At 44.9% G+C, this 10,937-nt stretch overlaps 1 protein-coding gene across 3 annotated transcripts in view; it reads right to left on the reverse strand.

Annotated features, from left to right (window-relative positions):
* The window catches only part of FOXP1 (forkhead box P1), a 620,675-nt gene extending 614,849 nt beyond the window's left edge, over window positions 1–5,826 (reverse strand). For all 3 annotated transcript variants that reach the window (XM_047779137.1, XM_047779155.1, XM_047779131.1), the window contains exon 1: window positions 5,697–5,826. The gene's annotated coding sequence lies outside the window, so the exon portion shown is untranslated. The remainder of the gene's footprint in view (window positions 1–5,696) is intronic.
* Window positions 5,827–10,937: the final 5,111 nt, after the last annotated feature.

Consider the following 10,937-nt stretch of genomic DNA (forward strand, 5'->3'; position numbering starts at 1 on the left):
CAGGGAACCGGGACCAGGGAAAGTGACATTATGACTCGAGTGTAGAACCAGGAGGGAGAAAAGGCTAGCTGAAAAATTCTATTTTTTAAGTTGATGCTGGAACTGTTATTCAGCATCCTAACAATAAAGCCGATCACACAAAATTAGCTAAAATCAGAGAATCTGGCCAACTGTGAATGTTCACCTGACTTGCTCCTAATAAACAAATATGTATCCAAAATGAAAATTCAGGAGAAAAATCTCTGTTCCATCCCAAGTAAATCTATTCTAATATAAAACAAGGACCCAATAATGCCAGACTCGGGCCCATTTTCCCCTTCAGTAAACTGTCATATAAGACACTAGCTTCTGCTATCTTCAAACTGTTGAAATAAAACAGAATGACATGAGCTTTCTAGTCAATGATTCCTCCATTTCAGTTTTTTGTCTGAATTAGCAGCAACTGGAGGAAATAAACACATCCATGAGTGGTCCTGAAAACTAAACAGTAAACAGAACCCCTGAACACAATTTTGTACGTATTCATACTCCTTTATTAAAAAAAAAACTATTTTATTAAAAATGTGATTCAGAAAGAAAGCGCAATTAGCTTTGCACAGGCACTGACACGATGTTCCCGGACACACCAGACATATGTAAATATTTCGTGATATCAGTTCCAAGTGAGTAGACCTGTCAAGATATTTACAGGGCTTGACAGTACTTCTGTCTTTAATTAAATTTTTGTCTAGATACTTTAATGTAATTTAAATAGATTATTAGTTGTCAGGATCTAATATAAATTTTGTTTACGATTTAGTTACTTTAAGTACTCAGACTGAAGAAACTAATTTAACCCCATGTGTGAGCAGCTTCAAGCATCATGATGAGACCACTAAAAAGCTTCCCCTGCCCTTTGCACTCTCCCAATAATCTTAAATTACTACAACTTAATTGCAAATATGGAGGCACAAAATCGAGCCCCTCCCCCACTTTATAAAAACCAAAGAGCTTGGGGAGAGTCACACGGAAAAATCCATCTATACTTATTCGAGTTCCAGATTCTTTCTTCCAGACAGCTCCTTCTTTCAGTGGCTGCCTAGGTAGGACATGTTTTTCTCATGTTAAATCCCATAAAATAACTACCAAACACCTGTTGTGCACAAGGCAGGGCATATATTAAAAACTGGTGTCGGGGGATTTCAAAAAGAAAAACAAGTCTTGCAGAGACATCCTCAAGCTAATTTGGTTAAGAGATTTCAGGACTGGGTGTAACAGTGTGAGGAAAAGGATACAGCTTCTGGCACAACCTTCTTGTGAATGGAAGCTGACCTGCAAATAAGGCCCGAAAAATGCCTGTAGCACAAACTGGATGTAATTAATAAAAATAATTAAAGAAACAGAGTACACAACTGCCATGTACTTTACCCCACTGTACTTCCTCCTTCCAGAATACCAGCCTTGTAGCCATTACTGCAAGAACATTATCTATGGGATGCAAAACCAAAGCATTTCTTGAAATCAAACATTCCTTACAACATTTATTTTTAGGTTGGCAGCACAAGCCAAATCTACTTAATTTCCATTAACCACATCATCACATGCGCGTTGAAATAAACTATGTGGGTCCAGGGAGTGGGGGGGACACAACGTAAGTGTCATGCATAAAATACCCCATATTTGGCTAGGTTTTCCTCTGTTTCAGGAATTCGTCTCATCTCAAGCCTACTGACGTTCTAGTTGTTGGCACTTCTAACCTTAATTCATCCAAGCACCAAGGAAAAGAAATATTTTTAAAAATCAGTTTAAGATGACTCCTTGAAGAGCACAAGTGACTTGCAGACCAGCGTAACAAGGCACAAGCAAGACCGTTTAGAAATTACACCAGCCCAACTGCAAACCCACTTGGCTGGCTGGCTTGATTTACAAATTCAGTGTTTGATCACCTGGTAGGATTACTACCATCAACTAAAGAAAAAAAAAAATCTCCTACGAATAGTAAAAGTGTATGTTGGCTCATGTATAAAGCTCACCTGTCTATTCAGATGCGTCTCTTAAGGTTATTTTCTTTAGAAAACAAACCCCTCCTTGCTTGAGACTTTTATATACTCCTGACCCAAAAAAACATACTTAAAAAAAAGAACAATACTGCTGGCTTAGCAAAAATGACATTTACTATGACGGAATTCTATTAAGGAGTATGACACCTAAAATAGGCTAAGAAGGGAAAAGAAAAAGCCCTAAGCCAAAAAAAAAAAAATTCCCTTAAAAAACAAAAATACCACCTGTGCAAATCTAGCTATGCTCTGGAAACCCCTTTTCAGCCCTAAAGAAACAGCTCAGGCTCAGGGCCTTGAAGTTGCAATTAAATTGTAGTAATTTAAGATTATCGGGAGAGCAAAGGGCAGTGGGAGCTCTTTGGAGGGCTTGCCTCCCCACTTAATGCTCTTCAGTCAGGGGTTAAATGAGTTTCTTTAATGTAAGTACCTTAAAGTAACTGAATCATAAACAAAATTTATACTATTTCTGACAGCCTGCAATCTATCTAAATTTTATTAACGTGTTTCTGAAATTATTTTTAAAAGACAGAACCATTGTAATGCCCTGTAAATATTCCTGGCATGGCCACTGAAAAGGAATTGGTACTTTAGAACACCTAAAGTGAATAACACATACATTTGGGGGGAGGGGGTACAGAATCTTTACAAGATAACATTTCAAAAGTGAGGTTGAGTCTGAAAGAAAACATGAAAACCAAATAAACAGCACAATAAGACTGGTTGCAAAAAGGAAGCTGGGTTCAAAAGAAGTTGTCACATCTGTTCTATTCTCCCTTCTCTTCCTTTATATAGGCATTGGACATGCAGTGGTATAAATATATTTGTTTAGGAAATATCACAATTCTTCTGTTGATTTAAACATCTGCTGAAAACAGACATATACTTCAACAGAGACTACGAATGCAAATATACAAGGCCCGGGGTAGAGTCTTAAGCAAGGAAAAACTTAGTAACAGAAAGCCATGCCCAGGCTCAATATTAACCCAGTTAACTTTTGTTATTGTTGGTACAAATGATTTAACTAGAAAATATTTATAGCTTTTTTAAAAACATTACATATTGCAGAAAATTGCCTAATAGCATCCATGTGTATGTTTAACTCACATTGTTTAATGATACAATAAAAGGTATATCCAATAAAAGCTACAGACTTTGAAACATGTTAGGCACTCTAGTTATGAAATTCTGGCTTAAAAAAACATAGTGCTTACTATATGATCAACATTTGTTAATTAAAAATGCAATTCTTAAATGATAATTATTTTTATTCTTTTCCATGCGTTTATGTGTCCTCTTTGCTATTTTGTTGTACTTAATTTAAAACGACATTTAATTTGGGGAGAGTTTATAGCTTTAAAAAAAGTGTTAGACAGTTTATACTCTAGGATTTAAATATAAACACAAAATCTTTCAGACATCACCAGCAATACAACCCCCTTAATTTGAGACAGTTAATTTGAAAAGTCGATGTTTCTTATATTATACTTTGATAAACCTGTAAAAACAAAATGCTAAAGTAATTACTGTTACTACTCCCTTTAAAAATGTAAAGCAGTTAAATTTTCCTAGACAACAAGCAAGGACAAGTTACAGAGAATTTGAATAAAAGTAGCAACATGGTCATGTTGAATGTCAATCTAAAAAAAGAGGTTATGTCTAATCTGCAGAATGCTCCCTCTCGCCTCTTTAAATTCCAAGAGTGGGCTGACACAAAACTTCATCACCAGGGAATTTTTTTTTTTTTTTTTTTTTTGAGCTTCACATCAGATTTAAACCCTCACATACAAAACCTTGGCTTCCCTGACAAGGCAGATCTTCTAAACTTGATGTGAGAAAACGTTATCTAACTCCAGTGTAGGAGTCTCATGTTGGTAAAAAGAATTCCAGGGCACAGTTCTGGGTAGCAAGACAGCCAGCCTCTGGAAGACTGCATTTCCTTTTAATGCCTTTCTGGGTGCATTCTCTTCATAAATAAGAATGCATTATAAAAATAATAACTTATTTCACTACTCAGCATCTATAAAGAACCCAAATGCTGCCTGAAGAGGGACTGAGTATTTCCTTCGAAGTGAGCCTTTGCTTCCACAACAAAGATCAGCATTTGCAATGGTCCATTTCTGCATTAGTGAATATATAGCTTTGCTGCTTGATCGAATAGTCCAGGGTTCTCCATGTAGACCTCCTGACAACAACACAGCAGCAGTTCTGTTTGATCTCTCCTGCTTCCTTAATTTGGGTTGTCAAGGTTCAGCAGTTGGAGGCTGTTTACTTTACTTTTCAAAAAAAAAAAAAAACTGATTTTTTTTTTCTCTCTCTCTCTCATACAATGACTAATCCAAAGACTAAGGGGGGGGAGGGAGATGCAGCTAGTAGCAAGATGTTAAATGCCCCCTCCACACTGAGATTTTTTAGCTTACATCTTTTGAATGGTAACTAGATGAGTTTTTTTTTTTTTAATATTTTTCATGTTCTTTCATTATGAGATGTTTCAAGCAGGAAAGTCAGAGAGTGAAAAACTCATTCCTCATCTCTGAATCTGTGAGCCCAATTTTCCTTCCAGGCCCCAAAGAGATGGGTCTTTCCACTTTGGGAATCAAAACTCCAGTGGAATTCTCAAAAAGATTCAATACATTTCTCTCTGGAACCGAAAATAACAGCAACTCCTGTGTCTCAATTATACAGGATAACACCAGAAAGAAAACAGCTGAAGTCTCAGCATTTCTCTTCAAATTCTAGTTAAGACATCTTCCCCTAAACTGATTCTCACTGTGGAAAAAAAGAGAGGGGGGCCAGGGGAGGGAAAGGAGATGAAAGGTAAAAATTTGGAGATATTCTTCAACATATTTTCAGCCAGAGAAAAATCCCTTAAACATCCCTCAGGTTTTCTCAGCTCAGCTGTTGTGCAAGCCCTAAATCCTGAAGCCTCCAAAAAAAACGAAAGGTAAAGCGTAGATGGTTTCAATGTATAAACTCCTTTCAGAGGGAATACAGAATGGCCCTCCAACATTCAACAAACAAAAAAGGAAATCCAAACTTGGAAAATACCTGTGACTGGACAAGAGAGCAACACCAATCCCGCAGAAGTGGGCTGGAAAAGCTCAAATGCAACCAAATGAAGTGTTTATATTAATTTCATTATTCTGCTCAAGCTTCACAGATGAGGATGGGGGGGTGCGCAAAGGAAGAAATAAGTTTCATTTCGGGTTTTCTGGCCAAGCAAAAGAAAAAGGAAAACGAACGCGAAGGATGAGCCCAGACTAAATCAATACACTTTGTAATCAGCTCGGCAAGGGTATTTGGACACAATGACTTGGAAATAATTAATAGTTATAAAAAGGGGGAGTGGGGTGAGAAGGGGAGCTACGAATGTCATCATATTTTATCGGAGCACTTTATACTCGTTGCTAAACTTTGATCTCCAGATTTTCAGATTTAGGAAAAAAAGGGGGGGGGGAGGAGAAAGTCCAGTATTTCGAAGCACCTACCGGCTTGAGGATGGGCACATTCCTGGCTCCTACGCCTGATCGCTGCGCTCGCACCGCCCATGTTGGGGCTTTGGGCGCAGAGAAGCCCCGGGGTGCAGCCTGAAGCTCTAGGGTGCCCCTTCCCCCACCCGCCCCAGTCCTCGCCCCGGTGCCCAAGGCCGCCTCGACTTACCCGCGGAGTCCGAGGGGAGAGTGGGAGCGCCGCCTTCACGCCCTCGGAGGAGGCGCCGGCAGCACCATGGTCCCTGGCGGCGCCGCTGCCGCTGCCCCTTGCCCGCTTGTTCGCCGCGCGCTCTCTTCCTCTTGGAAACTTTCGGGTTCTGCGGTCGACAAGAAACCGGGGCGACCCTCAGCAAGTCTTCTCAATGCAGGTTGGGGGAAATTGAGGGGGGCGAGATAAGTGGGTAGGCTGGGGGGGCCAAGACCGAGAGGGTGGCGGGCTCGGAAGACCGGCGAGCGCGCGTGGAGGAAAGAGAGGATGTGGCTCAGGGATTCCCTACAAGGATTCCGAGACCGGGAAATCGGCCCGAGCCAAAGTCTCAGCACCTTCCCCGGGATCTTACAAAGTTGCAACAACAAAAAAGGAGGGGGGAGGAAAGGGGGAAAGGGGTGGGATAGGGAAACGATCGCAGGCGCAAGGTTTGAAGTTACAACTGTTTATTTAGTCCTTATTCTCACAGGGGGGCGGGAGCTGCTCGGCAAGACGGGCGGGGGGGGGGGGGTGGCTGCACGCAGCGATTTCGAAGCAAACACTTGGGAGGGGGGCATGCGACTTTGTTTCTGGGCGAGGAGCTCCCCGGCGTCCGCGTGTGTCACCGCCAGTCTCCGGGGACCAAGGCGGAGCTCACAACAGGTGGGGAGGGGGGCTCGCCGAGGGCCTAAAAGGAAAAGGAATCAAAGTTTCCGAGCGCGGCCGTGTCTAGGGAGGAGGGGGGCGGGAGGCGGGGGCGAAGGGGAGGCGGAAGCAGCGAATGACCGCGACCCGGCGGCAACTGGCAAACTCCTCGGCTCCCGGAGCCGCCACCGCGGTCCCCACCCGAAGCGCACGCACGCCCGGCTTGCCGGCTCAGCTGAGTCCTCTCTTCGGGGCAGGAATGTAGCGAGGGGAGCTTGGGAGAAAGGCGGCGCGCAGCCGAAGGACGGAGAGCCATGAGCCATCAGCCTCCAGGACAGGGCCGAAGGGACACAGCGACTCGCGCGCGTCTCAGGATAAATTGAGGCTTGAGAAATCCCCCCGTTCCCCAGGCTTGAGAGGGGAGTAGACCCAGAAAGTGCGTGCGGCGGAGTGCATCCAGGCTCGGCGACTCCCCTCAGCGCACCCTACTCCCAGCTCCCACCCGCGAAGTTGGCCACCGTGGTCTCCGACCCCTCGCGGGGAGGCTGGCTTGGCCCGGCCAAGCGCGCGTGGGGGTACGTGTCTAACTGGGGGTGCGCGGGTTTGTGTCTGAGTTTTCCCGGCTCCCAGCGGGCGTCGGAGGAGTGCCCCCGCCGCCAAGTTCGGGGCACCGCGTGCGTGGTACCGCGGATGTCCCCAGCCGCGGGGCCTAGGGCGCAGATGTCCCTAGTCATTCTGCGGCGAAGCCCCGGGGGCACCAAGGGGGGCAAACACTAGCGAAGAGCGAACGGAAAAAGTTTGCTCCAAGTCCAAACTTTGGGCTCCAAAGGCGCTCGGCGCGCGTCCCCTCCCGCAACTGACCCGACCCCGGGCCCAGCGCTCGCCATGCTCCTCGGAAGGCACCCCGACGCTAGACACCGAAAGTTGCGCCGGGCGGCCTGGGCTTATCGATTTCTCTCCCCGCGGCGACTGTGGAGAGCGCAGAACGAGGCGTGAAGGGGCCGAAGGGAAAGCGAGATCGCCTCCTCCCTGCCGCTGCCGCCGCCACCGTCCCCCCTCCCCCGCAACCCCTTTTGACTTATGGAAATGCACCCAAGAGTACGGGCGCCACCGGAGTCCTCTCCACGCCCGCGCCGGCGCGCAGCCCCCACCCACCCCTGAGCTCCGGCCCAACGCGGGGAGAGAGAGGGGCTGCCTCTGGGGAGGGCTAGGGGAGATGCACGTGGAGCCTGGAGATGAAAAGTATTTTTTTCCTTTTTTCTTTTTCTTTTTTTTTCTTTTCTTTTTTCTTTTTCTTTCTTTCTTTTTTTTTTTTTTTTGTGCTGGTTTTTGTTGTTGTTTAAAGTAGTCGGAAACAAGGCGGGAGGCGGCTTGGGAAAAAGTGGAGCAGAAATGGAAAAATACAAACTCACCCGCTGCAAATGGTCTCTCGGTGCAAACTAAGGTGTTTTCGGGCCTTTCCCCGCGCGCGCCCACTCCCGCCCGCGCGCGCACCCCGCACACACTCTCACACACACACACACACATACACACGCGCGCACACACGCACTCCCGGGCGAGGGCCGGGCTGCCGCGAGTACAGCATGCAGCCGCCACACAATAAATAACAATAGATTCCTCCGCTCCGGACTAGCTTCCCGGAGCCCAGCCAGCGGCGGCGGCGGCAGAGGCGCGGGCAGCGTCGGGCCGGGGGCGCTCCCTAACCCACCCCGGGCCTCCGGCCCAGGCCCCCTCTCTGCCTCAGGCACCCCCAAACCGCCCCAGGGCGCTGCCTAACATTCCCCACTTCCCGGATCCACTGGGGCGCTAGCCCCCACCCACCTCCCCTGGCCTCCCGGAACAAATAAATAAATAAGGCGCGCGAGAGGCCAACACGTCGCGGAGGGAGATGTTGTTATTTTTTGCTGTTGTGCGTCCCTGACGTCACATCCACCTGCTGGGTAAACAACAAGGCTAGCAAAAAAAAAAAAAAAAATCGCAGTTGCCAAAGCAAGGGGGGAGGGTGTGCGGGGGCTGGGGGCTGGGGGCTAGGTGCAGGGGAGGTGGGAGTGCGGGGTGTCCAGACTGGATGGGGAAAAGGAGAAGGAGGCAGAGCCCCGCAGACCAGAGAGGAGAAGGCCACGCCAGAGCAGAAGGTCCTTGGCAAAAGAGGGATCTGGCAAGAAAGACCTGGAAAATAAGGGGCATGGGGGAGGGGGGATTCCTCAGAAGATGGGGAAAGGGGGGCCCATTCAGGCATGAGAAAAAGCCGAGAGAGAGAGTGTTAACAACTAGGGCCGAAGATGGGAATGCTAAGGCTATTTGCTTGGTTTCTGAGCTAAAAATACAGAAGGAAGAAGAGAGGATAGGCAGGGATGTGAGGTTCCTCCAGTTAAAAGTGAAAGTGTTTTGCCATCAGTGACAGTTGAAGGAGGGGGAGGCGGAGTGGTGTTTCAACCCCCTTTCTCCTTCTCTCCCGTCCTCCCTCGGTCTCTCCTCTTTCTTTCTGCACTTTGTCCAATGAAAGAAGGCGAGTTCGGGAGGTGAAAGTTCAACAGAAGGACAAACCCCTGTTTGCAAGGAAACAGAAACCCGCCAGCGAGGGTCCACCTCCCCCCCACCACCAGGAGAGTGTAACGCGGGACGTTTTTCCCCCCTTCCTTGTCAGAGTCACTGCCGGAATGTGTAGTTAGATCCACTTTAGGCGAAAGTGGCTGCGAAGGGAGCTGTGCTCTCGGCCAAGGTTTCTCTTAGGAAAACGCCCAGGGGGCTAGCAAGTCAATCAGTTGTTTAACACAAATTACCTGCTCTCCCAGAGATCAGTCACATGGAAAAAGCTTTGTCCAATTTGAAAAAGTGAGATTTTTTTTTTCTTTTTGCCGCTTTAAAGTTTGGTGAAATTTAGAAATTTGAAGGAGTAAATGAGGAACCTGAATGAAATGTTGTGAAATATGCATAAACATGTATAAAACAAAAGACGCAAGTATTTTTTTCACTTTTATCAGCCCAGGGAAGACTTTTTGTTCCCCAAGTGTGACTTAAAAAAAATATGGCTCTAAGGCTTCTTTTTACTGATAACAAAAGTAATTTTTTTCAGACCCCCCCACCCCCACCCCAGATGCCACCAGCCTTCAAAGGAGCATTTCTAGCTATTGGCAGGGCAACTCTTTTTGAGAATGTATATCCAAAGCCACTCCTGCATATTCCTACAAAGTACTTGGGGGGCGCGGGGGACACAAGTACTGTCCCTTTGGTATTGAGTCCAATGCAGTTGTATATAATAAATATTCTGAAAAGGTTACTATAAATTCTTTTGGATATAATGTTACAAATATTTTTTAAGCATTCATTTACAGAATACTAAATCTCAATTTCAATCAAATCATAAGACTACCACTTTAAAATGGTATCTGTCTTGTGAGTTTAAAAAAAAAAAAGCCATCCACTGGTGATACAGAATAAAGCCAGAGATAGGGTGATTGTGCTAAGGTAATTCCAACATAGCAGAATTCATGCTGTGTAAGATTCCAGGCTAGCCAGGCAAGGATATCCATCGGATCTTTGAGACAAGAATCCAGATAAAGAAAATGTGTTTTAGTTCATATAGAACTTCCTAGCTTCTGAGAAGCTAGGGTTTATGTTGTCTTTGATTCAAGATATTAATTAAGACATGACATACCTTCCATGTTCTAGACCATATAGTAGGCACTGAGGGATGCAAAAATAAATAAAAATCCCTGCCCTTGAAGAATTCATTGTCTATAGCTGTCAGTAATAATATCTAATATTTATTGAATGCTTACCATGACCTAGACAATGATGTAAAAGCTTTATGTCAACTCAGTTAATCCCCCAAAACCCTTTGACAGTCACTGGAAATTCCATATGCTGAATTCACATGGAATTAAATGGAAATCTACAAAGTAGCCAGTCTCTGGGGGAGGGGGGTGGTTTTTCATTTCTACAATGTTTATGCCATATATAACATGCTTATGGTATACATCATGTTGCAGAATTATAACTCAGGGGAATAGCAGTTTATTTCAATGTGATGAAGGTATTCATCCTCTGTAAGGAACAATTCATGCTCTGATTTTGTTTTTCAGATTGAACAGTGAGTTTTTAAAACAGTGAGTTTTTTTTAAAAGAAAAAATTATTAGTATTACCCTACTAAAAGATCTTTAGATGGCCACAGATCTTATTCTGCATTTTACCTACCTTTAATTCTACTTTCACTTGGAAATGGAGGCCAAAATCAGATTGGCAACAAGTTTTGCAGACAAAAGGAAATCCTGGTTGTAAATCCCATGATATATTGTACCCAATTTTGTATATAATACTGTTTAATGTGCCGCCTTATTAAAGAACTCCACGTCCATTTGGCTTACATTAGAGGGAAACTTAACTGCAGCTTGACATACAGTTCATTTTCAACACTGTCACGTTACATTCATAGGGAGCACATTTTAATTTCTTTATCAGTAATCAACTGGAAGTTTCTTTTTGTTAAATTAAAGCAAGAAGGATTTTTAAATAAAGGGCATGGGGGTAGGACGCCACCTTTTGGTGGTAAAACAAATAGAAATCCCTTTTTAAAC

This window comes from Phacochoerus africanus, chromosome 1 (assembly GCF_016906955.1).
Source record: "Phacochoerus africanus isolate WHEZ1 chromosome 1, ROS_Pafr_v1, whole genome shotgun sequence".
Classification (NCBI taxonomy): domain Eukaryota; kingdom Metazoa; phylum Chordata; class Mammalia; order Artiodactyla; family Suidae; genus Phacochoerus; species Phacochoerus africanus.